Source organism: Neoarius graeffei, chromosome 19 (genome assembly GCF_027579695.1).
Source record: "Neoarius graeffei isolate fNeoGra1 chromosome 19, fNeoGra1.pri, whole genome shotgun sequence".
NCBI classification, from domain to species: domain Eukaryota; kingdom Metazoa; phylum Chordata; class Actinopteri; order Siluriformes; family Ariidae; genus Neoarius; species Neoarius graeffei.
Genome location: NC_083587.1, coordinates 37,988,456 through 38,008,267, shown reverse-complemented (window position 1 = coordinate 38,008,267; position 19,812 = coordinate 37,988,456). Strand labels below are relative to the sequence as shown.

Genomic DNA, 19,812 nt, shown 5'->3' with positions numbered 1-19,812 from the left:
ATCTTTTGACATCATAAATTATGATAGATTTTGTGTGACAGATTTTTGTTGACAACAAGGTTGTTTCATGGCATAGCTTTTTAAGTGATGTAAACTGGAAAATTGAACAAAGATAGTACTTACAAAAAATGCATTGTGTACTTTGCAAAACTAAACACTTTGTGGTACTTTGTTTTCACAATATTGTGACGATGCTATGGAGGATATGGCTTTGTCAATACATGTCAGAAAAGAGAAAATTATAAATTGCTGCTTAATAATAATAATAATAATAATAATAATAATAATAATAATTATTATTATAATTATTATTTTGTCAAATTGTGGTATATGTATTTTTAATATTATATTTGAAGTTACTGTTTAGTTTTTGATAACAGCACATTCATAAAATGCTAAATAACATGATCACCTGTCATTTTACCTACTTACTTATAGGCATATGAGATTAAATGCTATTCAACTGAAGTGTTGGTGATAACATTTTTTATTCTAAATTATAGTGAAGCAATAGAACTTCACTTGTTTATGAATTCCATATGCCAACAAAGTTAATGATTTACTGTCTGAAAATTAATATTATAGTCAAATTTGCATTTTTAACATGGTAATAAAGCAATATGTAAACATTATATGTATCATGAATGTGCTGTTAGTGTAAAAAAAATTGGTAACAAACTTGAGTTAAAAATTACATTAGCAATCTCAATTACCCATAATAATAAATGGGTGTTGTTCTCTCTTCTATTTATGATGTAAAAGGTGACACAAATATTCTGTCATCTCGTGAATTTTCACATAAGTAATCCAAAATTGCTTTATAAAAGATGTATGCAAATGTCATCAGTGAGTTATAAAGAACCAATATAGATGCCCTTCAAATAAAGTATACATTTGCATGCAAGTTTTAAAAAGAGTGACTAGATAATTGGGCGGCACAGTGGTGTAGTGGTTAGCGCTGTTGCCTCACAGCAAGAAGGTCAGGGTTCGAGCCCTGTGGCCGACAGGGGCCTTTCTGTGCGGAGTTTGCGTGTTGTCTGCGTGGGTTTCCTCCGAGTGCTCCGGTTTCCCCCACAGTCCAAAGACATGCAGTTTAGGTTAACTGGTGACTCTAAATTGACCGTGAGTGTGAATGGTTGTCTGTGTCTATGTGTCAGCCCTGTGATGACCTGGCGACTTGTCCAAGGTGTACCCCGCCTTTCGCCCGTAGTCAGCTGGGATAGGCTCCAGCTTGCCTGCGACCCTGTAGAACAGGATAAAGCGGCTAGAGATAATGAGATGAGATGAGATGAGTTTACTTCAGAATACAAGTCAGCTTTTGAGTTTCAATACAGTACTACTTTCAAACCACTGACTCAGGATAACAGCTCTGATTTTAACACTACATTCATTGTCCAAATATTTTATTTTCAGTTTTGCTCCATTAATTTTTAAAGCACTTATTTCGCTTTGTTTCTCTGAGGTCAGAATAATGGTACGTTTACACAAAAAGCGGTGAGAACATTAAAGTGTGCTCTGGCTACCCTGCCAATGATGCTGTCGGAAGCTCAGTGATGTTTGAAATGCTTCGTCTTGCAAACTTTATTTAAAGGGCCTGCAAAGTAAACATGCATCATACGGTATGGGATCTTTGTGCCAAATTACCACAAGGAGGATATAAGTTAACCTCATGAAATCTTTTAAATATGAAGGTAAGGAATTGATCAATGAAGGAAAATAATGAATAATTCTGATTAAATGTTTGGTAAGAAAATTAACTAATGACAAACTAATTAAATGTAATTTGTGTGGTGTGACTTTTGTGTTGATACTAAGTGATAAGTCAAAATTTAACATACCTTTTATTCATTTTTAATGTCCCTGTACACAAAAAGGGACACATAATAAATAATAGGGAAACCCGCCACAACAATTATTAATTTCTCTTCCATTGTACTTGGAAATTATTTGAATGGAACGTAAATTTACATGACTGTGTTCTCTTGTATTCTCTAGAGCGGAGCACTTCTAAGGTGGTGTTTACATTAGACCGTATCAGCGGATCATCAGATTAACGTTTTTAAAACGATTCGCGTGCACACAGCAACGTCAATACACAATTCGCGTGCACACAGCAACGCCAATACACGGATACGCTAATCACATGACTAATTAGACGGCACGTAAGTTGAAATGTGTCAGTGCGGCTCAGCGCTTCCTCCTCAGCGGCTGCGCTCCAAATCACTCTGCCCTGAACAGCGAGTGCCCTCTGGAGGGTGCGCACTCCGGTGTTCTGTAAAGTTATCCTACCTCTTGGATTTGTCCTACCAAGCCTACTGCGCATGCGCAGAACACATGATGTCATATCTTGGAATTTGGACCGAGTTTTGTCCTACCGACCAGCTGGGCTGATAGAAAATCGGTGAGTATTTCACGCATTTGCCGATTTTTATGTTTTGTGCGTCTTGGTCGAGCCTTTGGCTAAGTCAAATAATTTGTAATGACTTGTTTTGAATAATAAAATGGTCTGTATGAGAACTTGCTAATTCTGTCACGCAGTGGGCACTGTGCAGTCAAAGTTATGACGGGGCAGCGTTTCGTTTGTTTATAAATACTGTATTTTATACGTTTCTGAATTGCAAATATGCCTACATTACGTATTACAAATGCGTGAAAAACTCACCGATTTTCTATCAGCCCAGCTGATCGGTAGGACAAAACTCGGTCCAAATTCCAAGATATGATGTCATGTGTTCTGCGCATGCGCAGTAGGCTTGGTAGGACAAATCCAAGAGGTAGGATAACTTTACAGAACACCGGCCCTGCGCAGCTCACAGAGCGCGCAAGTGAAGCGCACGAGCAGTGATTCGGGACTGAGCCGCTGTGTGTGTGATCCCAGTGCATATCGGGCATGCGCAAGTCACTCACCACTTGCAAGTGGAAGGATGGCAAGCCTAAAGACAATCATAACTACACAATGGGCAGTATTTGCATCTTACCATGAACAACATTAAGAATGACAAAGCAAAGCATTATATTCATACTTTTATACTCTTTAATGAAAAACAAAAAGGTGATACAAGGCAGAAACAATAGCAGGAAGTGAAGTCCGCGCCGTTTTTCAGCAGTCACGTCACATGACCAACGTGGCATGAACAACGCCAGCGAATCAGGAAGGTGGATGTCACAGTGACGTTGTCCAATGACGACGTCAGCTAGAGCTCAGCACTGCGTTTCCTCGTATCTCAATGTTTACACAGCACCGGATCAGATACGAACTGGGTTGAATACGTGGACCCTGGCGGATTCAAGTTGTTCCGCCTGTGGAGTCGTTTCCTGGCGTTTTAATGTGAACGGACAGTGCATCCGCGACGAAAACGAGACGGATACGGTCTAATGTAAACTCCACCTAAATCTGATTGGTTGCTGCCAAACCACATCATAGCTCATTACCATAAAAAGTGCCTGAACTGCAACTTTATTCTGACACCTCCACTGTTCAAGACGCGCCACCAGTGTTCATGCTCATGCTTGCTGCCAAGAGTTGCTGGCTCTCATACACAATGAAAAACTTTCATTTTGACACTCTTGCTGCTTTTGGTGTGAACAGACCATAACAGCTCAATATTTTTCTGCTTTAAGTTAAACAGATCAGAACAATGAACAGGCAATTGTTCATATAGAGGTTGTAATGTACAACCCAGATTCGAAAAAAGTTGGGACAAAGTACAAATTGTAAATAAAAACGGAATGCAATGATGTGGAAGTTTCAAAATTCCATATTTTATTCAGAATAGAACATAGATGACTGTGGCAGTGGGGGTGTGGCCAAGCAGCAGTCTGTGAATGGAGGGCGGAGTCAGGGAAGGTAAGTGGCTAGGTCATTACACCTGATGTCAATTTCTGTGTGTGTGTGTGTGCGTGTGTGTGTTTGTTGCAGGGATGGAGTGTAAAGGGAGGGGAAGAGGAGAGAAGGTGGCCTGACCACAGCACTTGTGTGAATGAGTGTGTGTGTGAGCGAGTGAAAGAAAGAAAGAAAGAAAGAAAGAAAGAAAGAAAGAAAGAAAGCTGAAAAGCTCAATAAAAGTGAGTGTGTAAACACGAACTCTCGCCTGCCATGCTTCTGTGCTCCACCCACATCGGGGATTACTACAGTGGTGCCGAAACCCGGGACGCGCGCACAGAAGGAAACCGCCCCATGGAGTCCTCCCCGTTCAAAGAGCTAATCCTTGCCCTCGCTACCGCCCAGCGGAACCAACATCAAGAGCTGATCACCCTCCGGAAGGAGCAGCAGCAGCGGTTTGAAGCCTTGATGCTGGCCCAGCAGGAAGATCGCCAGGCGTTCCGGCACCGACTCACGTCAGCAGGGCCGCCGGCCGCCGCTGCCGCCACCCTCACGAAGATGGGACCGCAGGACGATCCAGAAGCGTTCCTCGCTCTCTTTGAGCAAACAGCCGAGGCGTGGGGGTGGCCGCTGGAGCAGCGCGCGGCGCGCCTCCTCCCACTCCTATCTGGCGAGGCGCAGTTCGCAGCGCAGCAGCTCCCTGCTGACAGCCGGCTGGTTTATGCGGACCTGAGCAAAGCCATCCTGAAGCGGCTTGGCCGCTCCTCGGAGCAACACCGTCAGCGCTTCCGGACGCTGACACTGGAGGGGGTCGGCCGGCCGTTTGCATTCGGCCAGCAACTCCGGGACGCCTGCCGGCGGTGGCTGAGGGCGGAAGACCACGACGCCGAGGAGATCATCGATCGGGTGGCACTGGAGCAGTTTATCTCTCAACTTCCAGAAGGAATGGCGGAATGGGTCTAGTGTCACCGCCCGGCGTCGCTGGAACGAGCCATTGAGTTGGCGGAGGACCATCTGGAGGCGGCTCTGATGGCAGGCAGACGAGGCGCCTCCCCTTGCTTCTCTTCCCCCTCTCTCTCTCCCTCTCTCTCTCCTGTCTCTGGTCCCCCTCCCCACCCCGTTCCCCTGCCACGAAGGCGGTGGCTGGCCCCTCCCCAGCCAGCCCGTCGCACCCATGGTGTCCTCCCCTCTCCCTCTTCTGTGTCTGTGTTGTCTCCCCCTCAGGTGAGTGACACCCATAACACCAGTGCAGAGGGAAAGCCTGGGTCGGTGTGCTGGTGCGGTGGGGAATCGGAGCATCTCCCGAATCAGAGCCCCGCAAGGGAGGTGGGGGCTGTCATCCGGATCCCCGACACACCAGAAACCGCCCCCGATCGGGCCGGAGCGTATCGTGTACCGGTGAATATTCAAGGGGGTACATATCACGCTTTGGTGGATTCCGGTTGTAATCAGACCTCAATTCACCAACGCCTGGTGCAAGGTGAGGCATTGGGGGGAGCACAAGCGGTGAAGGTGTTGTGTGTGCACGGGGATGTTCACCATTACCCTCTAGTGTCTGTCCACATTCTATTCCGGGGCCAAACGCATAAGATGAAGGCGGCGGTTAATCCTCGTCTTACCCACTCGTTGATCTTGGGTACTGATTGGCTGAGATTTAAAGAATTAATGGAGTATTTAACACGCAGTGGGTCCTGCCCTAGGAGGTCACAGGAAGATCCTGGTGTGGCATTGGCTGGAGAAGCTGTCGCAGAGCCGTCCGCGTCAACACTGCGACAGAGTGAGGAGCAGCCCACTCCTCCTCCCTCTCTTGGGGATTCTCTTGGGGATTTCCCATTAGAGCAGTCATGAGACGAGACTCTGCGACATGCGTTTGACCAAGTGAGAGTAATCGATGGTCAAACTCTTCAGCCAAGCGCGGCACCAACCTTCCCCTATTTTGCCATTATTAAAGATAGATTGTACCGAGTGATGCAGGACACTCAAACCAAGGAACGAGTAACCCAGTTGTTAATCCCAAAAAGCCATAGAGAACTCGTATTCCATGTGGCTCACTTTAATCCCATGGCGGGACACTTGGGGCAAGACAAAACACTAGCCCGAATAATGGCCCGGTTCTATTGGCCTGGGATTCGTGGGGATGTCCGTCGATGGTGTGCGGTGTGCCGTGAATGCCAATTAGTAAATCCCGCAGCCACTCCAAAAGCACCATTGCGCCCTCTTCCTCTAATCGAGACCCCGTTTGAGCGAATTGGGATGGATCTCGTCGGGCCATTAGATCGGTCAACACGGGGATATTGCTTTATTTTAGTCCTGGTGGACTATGCAATGCGATATCCGGAGGCAGTGCCTCTCCGCAATATCTCAGCACGCAGTATTGCGGAAGCGCTCTTCCGCGTTATCTCCCGGGTCAGGATTCCGAAAGAAATCCTGACAGACCAAGGCACCTCGTTTATGTCACGCACACTGCGCGAGCTGTATGGGTTACTGGGGATTAAGTCAATCTGCACCAGTGTATATCACCCACAAACAGATGGATTAGTAGAGCGATTCAACCAGACACTCAAAAACATAATCCGGAAATTCGTTAGTGAAGATGCGCATAATTGGGATAAATGGCTCGAACCCCTGTTGTTCGCAGTACGAGAGGTCCCACAAGCCTCCACAGGGTTTTCTCCCTTCGAATTATTATATTGGCGTAAGCCGCGTGGCATTCTGGATGTGCTGCAGGAAAATTGGGAGGAGGGACCTTCACAGAGTAAAAATGAAATCCAGTACATTCTTGACCTGTGCGCAAAACTCCACACCCTCACGCAATTAACCCAGGAGAATTTACGACAGGCACAAGAACGTCAAACCCGACTGTATGACAGGGGCACGCGCCTTAGAGAATTCACGCTGGGAGAAAAAGTACTCGTATTATTGCCCACGTCGAGTTCTAAATTAGTCGCCAAGTGGCAAGGGCCCTTCGAGGTCACATGGCGAGTCGAGGACGTCGACTATGAGGTAAAGCGAATGGATAGGGGCGGGGCACTGCAAGTCTACCACCTCAACCTTTTAAAATGCTGAAGTCCCAGAGAAGGCGGAGCTGGAGCCGGAGGTAAAAAGGATAACATCGCAGGCCACTCCGGTCCCTTGTGGAGACCACCTCTCGCCAACCCAACTCACGGAGGTAGCCAGGTTGCAGAAGGAATTTTCCGACGTGTTCTCGTCCCTTCCGGGCCGTACCCACCTCATAGAACACCACATCGAAACGCCCCCGGGGGTGGTAGTGCGTAGCCGCCCTTACCGCTTGCCCGAACACAAGAAAAAGGTGGTTCGGGATGAACTCAAGGCCATGCTCGAAATGGGCATAATCGAGGAGCCCCACAGCAACTGGAGCAGCCCAGTGGTCCTGGTTCCCAAGACCAATGGGTCGGTCTGGTTCTGTGTGGACTATAGAAAGGTCAAAGCGGTGTCTAAATTTGACGCGTACCCAATGCCTCGCATTGATGAGTTGCTTGATCGGTTAAGCGCTGCTCACTTTTATTCGACACTGGATCTAACCAAGGGATATTGGCAGATTCCCTTGACTCCTCTATCCCGAGAGAAAACATCCTTTTCCACACTGTTTGAGTTACACCAATTTGTCACGCTCCCCTTTGGGTTGTTTGGGGCGGCCGCTACGTTCCAGCGGCTTATGGACAGGGTCCTCCGCCCTCATGCTGCCTACGTGGCCGCCTATCTAGATGACATAATCATCTACAGTCATGATTGGCCGCGGCACTTGGAACACCTGAGGGCTGTTCTAAAGTTGCTGAGGCGAGCGGGCCTCACAGCTAACCCGAAGAAGTGTGCGATTGGGCGGGTGGAAGTACAGTATCTGGGATTCCACTTGGGTCATGGGCAGGTGCGTCCCCAAATTAACAAGACTGCAGCGATTGCGGCCTGCCCAAGACCCAAGACCAAAAAGGAGGTGAGGCGGTTCTTGGGGCTGGCTGGCTATTATCGTAGGTTTATGCCTAACTATTCCGACGTCACCAGCCCGCTAACTGACCTTACTAAAAAGGGGGCTCCAGATCCAGTCCAGTGGACGGAGCAATGCCAACAGGCCTTCTCGGAGGTAAAAGCTGCACTGTGTGGGGGGCCACTTTTACACTCCCCTGACTTCTCTCTCCCCTTTATTTTGCAGACTGATGCATCGGACAGAGGGCTGGGGGCCGTTTTGTCCCAGGAGGTAGAGGGTGAGGAGCGCCCAGTGCTGTACATCAGCTGAAAGCTGTCGATGCGCGAGAGCAAGTACAGCACAATTGAAAAAGAGTGTCTTGCCATCAAGTGGGCGGTCCTCGCCCTCCGATACAACCTGCTGGGGTGCCCTTTCACTCTCTGTTCGGACCACGTGCCCCTCCAGTGGCTCCACCGCATGAAGGATGCCAATGCGCGGATCACCCGTTGGTATCTCGCTCTCCAGCCATTCAAGTTCGAGGTGATCCACAGGCCGGGGGCACAGATGGTGGTGGCGGACTTCCTGTCCCATCAGGGGGGGAGTCAGCTGCAGGCCGGATGGCTCCCCGGCCTGAGTCGGGCGGTGGGGGTATGTGGCAGCGGGGGCGTGGCCAAGCAGCAGTCTGTGAATGGAGGGCGGAGTCAGGGAAGGTAAGTGGCTAGGTCATTACACCTGATGTCAATTTGTGTGTGCATGTGTGTGTGTGTGTGTGTGTTTGTTGCAGGGATGGAGTATAAAGGGAGGGGGAGAGGAGAGAAGGCGGCCTGACCACAGCATTTGTGTGAATGAGTGTGTGTGTGAGCGAGTGAAAGAAAGAAAGAAAGAAAGAAAGAAAGAAAGAAAGAAAGCTGAAAAGCTCAATAAAAGTGAATGTGTAAACACGAACTCTCGCCTGCCGTGCTTCTGTGCTCCACCCACATCGGGGATTACTACAATGACATATCAAATGTTTAAACTGAGAAAATGTATCATTTAAAGAGAAAAATTAGGTGATTTTAAATTTCATGACAACAACACATCTCAAAAAAGTTGGGACAAGGCCATGTTTACCACTGTGAGACATCCCCTTTTCTCTTTACAACAGTCTGTAAACGTCTGGGGACTGAGGAGACAAGTTGCTCAAGTTTAGGGATAGGAATGTTAACCCATTCTTGTCTAATGTAGGATTCTAGTTGCTCAACTGTCTTAGGTCTATTTTGTTGTATCTTCCGTTTTATGATGCGCCAAATGTTTTCTATGGGTGAAAGATCTGGACTGTAGGCTGGCCAGTTCAGTACCTGGACCCTTCTTCTACGCAGCCATGATGCTGTACTGGTAATTGATGCAGTATGTGGTTTAGCATTGTCATGTTGGAAAATGCAAGGTCTTCCCTGAAAGAGACGTCGTCTGGATGGGAGCATATGTTGCTCTAGAACCTGGATATACCTTTCAGCATTGATGGTGTCTTTCCAGATGTGTAAGCTGCCCATGCCACATGCACTAATGCAACCCCATACCATCAGAGATGCAGGCTTCTGAACTGAGCGCTGATAACAACTTGGGTCGTCCTTCTCCTCTTTAGTCCGAATGACACGACGTCCCTGATTTCCATAAAGAACTTCAAATTTTGATTCGTCTGACCACAGAACAGTTTTCCACTTTGCCACAGTCCATTTTAAATGAGCCCTGGTCCAGAGAAGATGTCTGCGCTTCTGAATCATGTTTAGATACGGCTTCTTCTTTGAACTATAGAGTTTTAGCTGGCAACGGCGGATGGCACGGTGAATTGTGTTCACAGATGATGTTCTCTGGAAATATTCCTGAGCCCATTTTGTGATTTCCAATACAGAAGCATGCCTGTATGTGATGCAGTGCCATCTAAGGGTCCGAAGATCACGGGCACCCAGTATGGTTTTCCGGCCTTGACCCTTATGCACAGAGATTCTTCCAGGTTCTCTGAATCTTTTGATGATATTATGCACTGTAGATGATGATATGTTCAAACTCTTTGCAATTTTACACTGTCGAACTCCTTTCTGATATTGCTCCACTATTTGTGGGCGCAGAATTAGGGGGATTGGTGATCCTCTTCCCATCTTTACTTCTGAGAGCTGCTGCCACTCCAAGACGCTCTTTTTATACCCAGTCATGTTAATGACCTATAGATAGTTTTCACTGATGTCACGGCATTCCGGGGAACGCCCCTCAGCTGCCATCTTGGAGGGCAAACAAAACGGACCATCGCCACTACCGGCTACGTTATCTCGGACGAATTTATGTACGTTATCTCGGACGAAGTTATATAGTCAGTTTTCTAAAATAAAGATCAATGTCGGTAAAATCAAGCAAACAGAAGTATATAGATACATTAGACGACATCTCACGACAATGGTATGCAGCCAAACTGGCCTTGATTGGGGGAATTGACCCCTACGAAGTGGACAAAGATGCATTTTCAAGTGACTATGCAGGGCTGCCAAAGCCTGAAACTGCCAAAGCCTGCTCCAAAGCCTGAAACTGACTTCATCAAACTTTAAAGGCTGTCTGATATATACAACTTTATATATTCACAGCGCGCCTTTTGGCGGATGCCGCCTGAATCGCGCAGATCCGGGGTTTTTTGGGGGGGGGGGGGGGGGGGGGGGCGTTGGGAGTGTCTGATTGTAATTTCAAAGTAAATTAAAATTACTAAATAAGCAAATCCGTTACAGTCCATGAAACATAGGAAGTATGGGTCACTCACGCAAGGGTCATTTTTGAAAAACATTTTACAGTAGGTCTATTCTGTAGGTCTATTTCATTTGTGTTTGGGATGCAAACAGCACGCCTTTTGGCGGATGCCGCCTGAATCGCGCAGATCCGTTTTTTTTTTTTTTTAGGGGGGGCGTTGGAGTGTCTGATTATAATTTCAAAGTAAATTCTGTATTAAAATTACTAAATAAGCAAATCCGTTACAGTCCATGAAACATAGGAAGTATAAGGATGAGAAAAAAAAACAGTTTAAATCGGGAAGCTGCGCACATTTGCGCAGTCCTGCACACCACTCAGGCTGCACAAATGTGCGCAGCTTCCCGATTTAAACTGTTTTTTTCTTATCCTTATACTTCCTGTTTCATGGACTGTAACGGATTTGCTTATTTAGTAATTTTAATACAGAATTTACTTTGAAATTATAATCAGACACTCCAACGCCCCCCCTAAAAAAAAAAAAAACGGATCTGCGCGATTCAGGCGGCATCCGCCAAAAGGCGTGCTGTTTGCATCCCAAACACAAATGAAATAGACCTACAGAATAGACCTACTGTAAAATGTTTTTCAAAAATGACCCTTGCGTGAGTGAAGTGACAAGTGTCAAATAGAAACGTGACAAACGAGCGATATTAAGTGTACATTACAATGTAAACGTACACTCAGCGGTTCCAGTTAGGCATTCTCCAGAGAGTGTTCACATGATGTTTTGGTTTCCAAAAACAAACTTAAACACAATTGATTGTTTATTTAAACAACTTACCACTTATAAAATGATCGGAGCAGACTTTGCTGTGTTTGGAAGGCTGATAATCCTTGCGGTTGATTCTCGCAAGCCATAGATTTCTCCTTTGTATGCTGAGTTTGTTTGCTGCCTTTGTGCTCCCGTACAGTGGGAATTCCATAAAAGCTCCGCTTGACTTCATCATCTGACCTATTACGACAGCCATGAATACAACAGGTGTGCACCATTGCTAGCTTTAAATAGTAGTAATGTAACTATAAATGTAAATAATATATAAATGAATGTAACTCGCGCGCTACAATGTGTGCTCAGTGACCCGTACGGTAAGCTAGCCCTCCAAGATGGCCGCCACCAGGGAATCCCTGACTCTGTGACGTCATGTGAAAACTATCTATTGCCAATTGACCCAATGAGTTGCAATTTGGTCCTCCAGCTGTTCCTTTTTTGTACCTTTAACTTTTCCAGCCTCTTATTGCCCCTGTCCCAACTTTTTTGAGATGTGTTGCTGTCATGAAATTTCAAATGAGCCAATATTTGGCATGAAATTTCAAAATGTCTCACTTTCGACATTTTATATGTTGTCTATGTTCTATTGTGAATACAATATCAGTTTTTGAGATCTGTAAATTATTGCATTCCGTTTTTATTTACAATTTGTACTTTGTCCCAACTTTTTTGGAATCGGGGTTGTACTGATGTTGAATTAAGAATACAATTTAAGCCAGAGCTCAAAACAGACTACACATTTCACAAACAAAAACAATACATACATGCTGCTTAAAGGAACAGTCCACCGTAATTCCATAATGAAATATGCTCTTATCTGAATTGAGATGAGCTGCTCCGTACCTCTCCGAGCTTTGCGCGACCTCCCAGTCAGTCAGACGCAGTCAGACACACTGTCACTCCTGTTAGCAATGTAGCTAGGCTCAGCATGGCCAATGGTATTTTTTGGGGCTGTAGTTAGATGCGACCAAACTCTTCCACGTTTTTCCTCTTTACATAGGTTTATATGACCAGTGATATGAAAAAAGTTCAGTTACACAAATTGAAACGTAGCGATTTTCTATGCTATGCAAAGTCCGCACTATAATGACAGGCGTACTAACACCTTCTGCGCGCTTCGACAGCACATTGATACAGAGCTCATATATCAATGCGCTGTCGAAGCGCGCAGAAGGTGTTAGTACGCCTGTCATTATAGTGCGGACTTTCCATAGCATAGAAAATCGCCACGTTTCAATTTGTGTAACTGAACTTTTTTCATATCACTGGTCATATAAACCTATGTAAAGAGGAAAAATGTGGAAGAGTTTGGTCGCATCTAACTACAGCCCCAAAAAATACCATTGGCCATGCTGAGCCTAGCTACATTGCTAACAGGAGTGACAGTGCATCTGACTGCGTCTGACTGACTGGGAGGTCGCGCAAAGCTCGGAGAGGTACGGAGCAGCTCGTCTCAATTCAGATAAGAGCATATTTCATTATGGAAGTACGGTGGACTGTTCCTTTAATATAGTCATATTATGCAACACAGGGAATTATGTGGACTGATGGTGGGAATTCTGCAGAGCAGTGTGTGTGAGAAATGCAGAGGAGCAGAGCCATACTAACACACTGACCTAATAATGGTTCCATCTGTCTGATTGTGTCACAGGCTCTCTGTTGCTGGGAAGATGATCACTAACAACATCTGCCCCCTGTTTGTATTTCTCTCACTGTGGTCCTGCTGAATTATTATTAATGCTCACTGCTTAAGTTTAGGGTTATCATTTTGCTAATAATTTATATTTATTAGAGATAAATTCACTGGTAGATCCTTTTATCCCTGCTGATTTACAAGTTAAAAGTATATATTCCAAGAACAGAGTGCTGCAAGACAGAATGCTCTATTTTTGTTCCAGTACCAGAGTAACTTGCTGGTATAATGCTAGCGCATTGCTAATTTGGTTTGAAGTAATCCAATTTATGTCATGTTTGCATCTAGTTAAATAATCACTATGCCTGCAAAAGGGAGGGTGGCACTGAAAGTTCGGGGGAACCCATCTGTCCTGCCAGAACGTTTGCAGCTGGTTACACGATGGACGTGTGGGAGCGGTGGCGAGTCGTGTGCCTGGCGATTCTTTCTGTGGAGGACATTGAAGATATCTACCTATTCGGAACCATGATTACAGGACTTTTGCTGATTGGATTAGGCATTGCCCTGGTATATCGAGGAAATCAGACAACGGTGACAGCTGTTCAAAGGCCCACAAAGCTGTCCGATATGATTGGAGTGGTGGGCAAAGCTGTTGGCACTCAGACTGTGGACATGCAGAACTTGAACCACAATATGGTTGTTATCTCGGAGAAGCTTTCAGCTTTGCAAGGAATATGTTTTTCGGAGACCAATTTGAACAGAATGGACGGAATGGACAGATATGGATGAGTGGTGTGGACGTGCAAAGACTGCGTCTGGAAAGACCAAACAATTTATATCTTATCGACATTCGGCTCCCTGAGACAGCACCGGCCTCAGTTAAGGCCATTGCTGAGGCAACATTTCCCCCTGAAAGTTACTGCTGGGAGACGCTCTCGCATTCCTCGCATTCCTTCTCCAACTTTCCGCGGTCACCATTTTCATCCCCATTGTGACAAGCAGGTGCGTGACCAGCGCCTTCATGGCTGCAGGAGTGGATGACTGCTTGTTTGTGCTGAATTACCTCTACCTCCTCCCCTCCCCTCCCCCCTCCCCCCCTTACCCCCACCCCTGATTGCCCCTCCTTTCCCCCTTTCCCTCCTCAAGTCCTGTGTTTAAAGTGTACTTGTGTTATTGTGTGCTTATGTGCAAAGGTTTTTTAAATGTTCCCACACTGTACTCCTGACAGGAGCATAGCGGGGGGGGGGTGTTCTTTTTTTCCTTATCTCTCCTCATGTTGTGTTTCCTTTTCTTTTATCCCTGTTTTCCTGTCCTGTTCTCCCTCTGTAAGGACAGGTTGATGGTCAATTTCACTGGCAACAGTGATAATAAAGGGTTCATTCATTCATTCATTCAAAGCTGATTTCGCAATGTTATTTTTAACCTTCTGAAAGTGCAAAAAGGGCAATGCAGTGTTTTCCTAATTGTCACATCCATGTGCATTTGCGTGCACACCAAACTTCCATTCACACATGCTCTGAGCAATGTGTGCCTCTAAGACTAAGAGAACAAGCTCTTTGCCGCACTGCCCGGCTTCGAAGACGTCGTTGGCCTGCCACCCGGCTTCAATGTAAACAAACTCTTCGCCCTGCTGCCTGTCTTTGAAGATGTCGTCGCCCTGCCGTCCGGCCCCAACTTAGAAGAACTCATCACTCTGCCGCCAGGCATTGAGGATGTCGTTGCCCCGCCACCAGGCTTCAGCAAGGACGAGAATGTTGCTTAAACAAAGTCTATGCCTATCCCTGAGTCCATGCCCATGCAGATGCCTGAATTCATACCCATGCTGATGTCAGGGTCCATGCCCATGCTGACACCTGTGCCCATGCCCATGTTGATGTGAAGGTCCATCCCCATGCTTAAGCCCATGTCCAAGTCCATGCCTAGTCCTGGGCCCAAGTCCATGCCTAGCATGGAGCCCTAGACCATGTTCATGTCCTGTCCAAAGCCCAAGTCCTGTCCAGAGCCCAAGCCTATGTCCTGTCTGGAGTCCATGCCCTATCCAGAGCCCAAGTCCTGTCCAGAGCCCGAGCCCATGTCTCAACCAAAACCAAAGTCTCTGTTTGTATCCTTACCCATGTTCAAGACCCAACCCAAGCCCAAGATCCGATGCCACATCCACCTAGAACCAGAGCGTAGTGCTGATGACATGGTGTCCATCCATGGGCCATCCAAGAGGGAGCTCTCTGTGTGTGTGTGTGTGTGGGGGGGGGTGTTTCTGACTTGACTTAACATGACATCCGCACACTATGTGCACACCAAACTTCCACTCGCGCACAGTCTGAGCAGTGCGCGCCTCTAAGACTAATGACAAGCACCTGCCCTGGATTAAAGTGCAATTAGCATGCACTTAAAAGGACGCTGAGTAGTCACACACATTGTGAAGTATTGCATTCTCTCACAGTGACCTTGTGGCAGTGGGGGCGTGGTCAAGCATCGGTCTGTGATGGGAGGGCGGAGTCAGGAAAGGTAAGTGGCAGAATCACTACACCTGATGGCAATTAACCTGTGTTTGTGTGTCTTCCCAGTGACCGCGCCCTACTTAAGGAGGGAGAACGAGAACAGAGGAGACTCTCCCCCGAACGAGACGCCAGTTGTGTGTGTGTGCATGCGCATCTATGATTATATGTTAGACTGAAAAGTGTAACAATAAAAAAAAAATGCTTTACGAACCTGAACTCTGTCTTGCCATCTTCCTGTGCTCTTCCCCTGTGTGAGAACCTCTACAGTGGTGCTGAAACCCGGGACAATTTCTGGAGCACAGAACAGCCCCATGGAGTCTTCCCCGTTCACCGACCTGATCCACGCCCTCGCAACGGCCCAGCAAAGCCAGCACCAGGCGCTAGTCACCCTCCGAAAGGAGCAGGAACAGCGGTTCGAGGCCCTGGTGTTGGCCCAGCAAGAAGCTCGTCAGGCGTTCTGGCACCTCCTCGTGTCGGCGGGGTCTACCAACGCTCCCATCGCGGGCCCGTCCCCCCTCACCCTAACAAACATGGGCCCGCAGGATGACCCCAAAGCATTCCTCACGCTCTTTGAGCAAGTCGCAGAGACCTCGGGGTGGCCGATGGAGCAGCACGCGGGATGCCTTCTCCCCCTGCTAATGGGAGAGGCGCAGCTGGTCGCGCTACAGCTCCCCGCCGACCGCCGGCTGGCCTACGCGGACCTTCGCCGGGCCGTCCTCCAGCGTGTGGGGCGCACCCCTGAGCAGCAGTGTCAGCGCTTCCGCGCTTTGTGCTTGGAGGAAGTCGGATGGCCGTTCGCGTTTGGACAGCAACTCCGGGATGCCTGCTGGCGGTGGTTGAGGGCCAACAACTGCGACACCAAGGTGATCATCGACCAGGTGGTACTGGAACAGTTCATTGCACGCTTGCCCGCAGGAACCGCGGAGTGGGTCCAGTGCCACCGCCTGGCGTCGCTGGATCAGGCAATTGAGCTGGCGGAGGACCATTTGGTGGCTGTCCCGGTGGCAGGACAACCAACAGCCTCTTCTCTCCCCTCCTCTTCTCTCTCTCTCTCTCTCTCCCTCTCCTCCTGTGTCTCGTCCTCGCCCCATTCCCCCACCGCGGAGGCGGGGGCCGACACCACCCCAGCCAGCCCACCGCACCCGCGGTGCCCTCCCGTTTCTCCCTTCTGTGTCTGTCTCTCCCCCCCTCAGGTGAGTGAGCCCCAGAGTGCCGGTGCAGAGAGGAAGCCCGGGCCGGTTTACTGGCGCTGCGGGGAGCCGGGCCACCTCCAACAGCAGTGCACGGTAATGGAGGTGGGCGTGGTGGTTTGGATCGGGGCACGGGGATGTTCACAGCTACCCTTTGGTGTCGGTCCACATTTTTTTCCGAGGGGAGAAATTTATAGTAAAGGCGGCGGTTAATCCTCGCCTCACCCACTCGATAATTTTGGGGACTGATTGGCCGGGATTCGGGGAGTTGATGAGGCATTTAGTGAAGAGTGGGTCCTGTCATATTTCAGCAGGGGGAGGTCCCAGTGCCACCTTGGTGGGAGCTGCTGTCACAGAGCCGTCTGCGTCATCTCCGCGTCAGAGTGAGGAGCCACAGGCTCCTCCTCCCTCTCTCAGGGAATCCCTGGCGGATTTCCTGTTAGAACAGTTGCGAGACAAGACTCTGTGGCATGTGTTTGACCAAGTGAGAGTAATCGATGGTCAAACGCTCCTGCCAAACGCCACCCCGTCCTTCCCCTATTTCTCTATTATGAAGGATAGATTATACCGAGTGACACAGGACACTCAGAAGAAAGAGCAGATCACACAGCTTTTGATTCCAAAAAGCCGCCGGGAATTGGTATTCCAGGCGGCTCACTTTAATCCCATGGCTGGACACTTAGGGCAGGATAAGACACTAGCCCGAATAATGGCCCGATTCTATTGGCCAGGGATTTGTGGTTATGTCCGTAGGTGGTGTACAGTGTGCCACAAATGCCAGTTAGTAAATCCAGCGGCCATTCCAAAAGCGCCTTTGCGCCCTCTACCGTTAATCGAGACCCCGTTCGAAAGAATTGGGATGGATCTCTTTGGGCCATTAGATCGGTCAACACGAGGGTACCGCTTTATATTAGTTCTGGTGGACTATGCAACGCGATACCCGGAAGCAGTGCCTCTTCACAATATTTCAGCACGCAGTATTGCGGAGGCGCTCTTCCGCGTCATCTCCCAAGTTGGAATCCCGAAAGAGATTCTGACTGATCAAGGCACCTTGTTTATGTCATGAACACTGAACGAACTGTATGGGTTATTAGGTATTAAGCCGATCCGCACCAGCATGTATCACCCACAAACGGACGGTTTAGTTGAACGGTTTAATCGCACCCTCAAGAACATAATTAAAAAATTTGTGAGTGAGGACGCACGTAACTGGGATAAATGGCTCGAACCCTTGTTATTTGCAGTGCGAGAGGTCCCCCAAGCCTCCATGGGGTTCTCCCCATTTGAATTATTATATGGGCATAAGCTGCGCGGCATTTTAGATGTGCTGCGAGAAAATTGGGAGGAGGGACCTTCACCAAGTAAAAACGAAATTCAATACGTTATTGACCTGCATGCAAAACTCCACACACTCACACACCTAACCCAGGAGAATTTATGGCAGGCCCAAGAACGGCAAACCCGCCTGTACGACAAGGGTACGCACCTTAGAGAGTTCGCACCGGGAGATAAAGTACTGTTGCCCACATCGAGCTCTAAATTAGTCACCAAGTGGCAAGGACCCTTTGAGGTCACACAGCGAGTCGGGGATGTCAACTATGAGATGAGGCGAACAGACAGGGGTGGTGCGCTACAGATTTACCACCTCAATCTGCTCAAACTCTGGAATGAGGAGATCCCCATGGCATTGGTGTCGGTGGTTCCGGAGAAGGCGGAGCTGGGGCCAGAGGTTCAAAAAGGAACATTAGCATCACGTACAGTAGCAGCAATTGAATTTTTCCCGTTCCAACCGCACGCCATGCGACTGCCATGCGACTGCCGTGCAGTTCCCACCTGAACGCCAGGGGGCTGCCATGAATGGCTCAGACCCCCCTTCCTCCCCTATTTTAATTCTAAACACGCCCATTCATTCGATTCCACGGTGTCGCCATTAGATGGCGCTTCTCTCATAAAAAAAAATCTTGAAATGTTGTGTGAAGCTTGTTGTCCTGCACTTCCCGATTTCAGTGAGAAAGTAGCTGTAGAATAGATACATAAATGTGAAGTAAATTTTACCCAATTTAAGTATTTCATAGCTTTTTATTTCAGTTATTTTATACTCAATATATGGAATTAAATCTACCCCAAACAAGTCAATGCAAATTGTTACCTCAGATTTATTGGGTAAATTCTATATGGTAGGTTACTTTTTCAGTGCAGGAGCAGACAAACCTGCAGGTCTTGGTAGTCTGGTGGTTACTGCACATGTCCTGTACCGGTAACTCCTGAAACATGGTTTGATTCTTGCCTTGGGTTTACTCGCTCAAAAATAAATATTTTTAAAAAATGACTCTTGCAATGAAGCACTGTGCACTTTTTAGTGTTACATGTAGGTCCTTGTATCATCCGATCATTCAAGTATTCCATTCAATCTGAAAAAAAAAAACACTCAATGTTTCGTTTTCCTGTTTTTCTGTATGACCAAAAAATGAGGGATTGGTGTTTGTTTTCCTTTTTCCAACTCAAAACAGAACAAATAATAAACAGGGAAACCAAAACGAAATAATAACTCTAATTTACGATTATTGATTTTCTCTATTCCCCACGCTACATTAGCCTTCCCATGATCCTCAGCGACAGTCCATCATCATCTCTGCGTCTATGAAACAGAAAAATTGCATGTGCATGTATACATCAAGTAATTTATTCATACATCCTATTCATTTAATATATTAAGCTGTTAATGTGAAGCTGATGATCTCTTAATTATTATTATCTCAATATAATAGTAATCTGTACTCGAGTTGAGGGGGGATGGGGGGATGCCATCCCCCCTGGAATAAAAAATGGTCAAAATCATCCCCCCTCTAAAATGGGCATCCCCCCTCCCTTCCCTTGAGCAATTTTATCAATAACTGTGGACATTACTTCTATTTAACATTGGAATTAGAAATGCCATTCCACGTAGCTTTGCTGAAACTGAGCATACAGTAAGCTACCGTGAGAGAGGGCACGCGCAAGCGAAGCGTTTGAGGAGGTGACATTCAGTTGGAGTTCCGTTATTTTTTATTTCATTCAGTGTCAGTGACAGCAGCGGATTGCAGCATCATGGCCAAGCGGAGTGGACAGCAAGACCTAGGCAAGTTTGGATTGAAGATCGCAAGAAAAAAACATTTCAGGAGGTAAGTCAAGAGTTACGAATATCAGTCACACTTTCTGTGAGCCCACT

The 19,812-nt window shown here is 47.3% G+C and overlaps 1 pseudogene; it reads right to left on the bottom strand.

The window, feature by feature from the left end:
• LOC132867609 (uncharacterized) overlaps positions 1–14,809 on the bottom strand; it is a 35,340-nt pseudogene extending 20,531 nt beyond the window's left edge.
• Between the last annotated feature and the right edge of the window lie 5,003 nt (positions 14,810–19,812).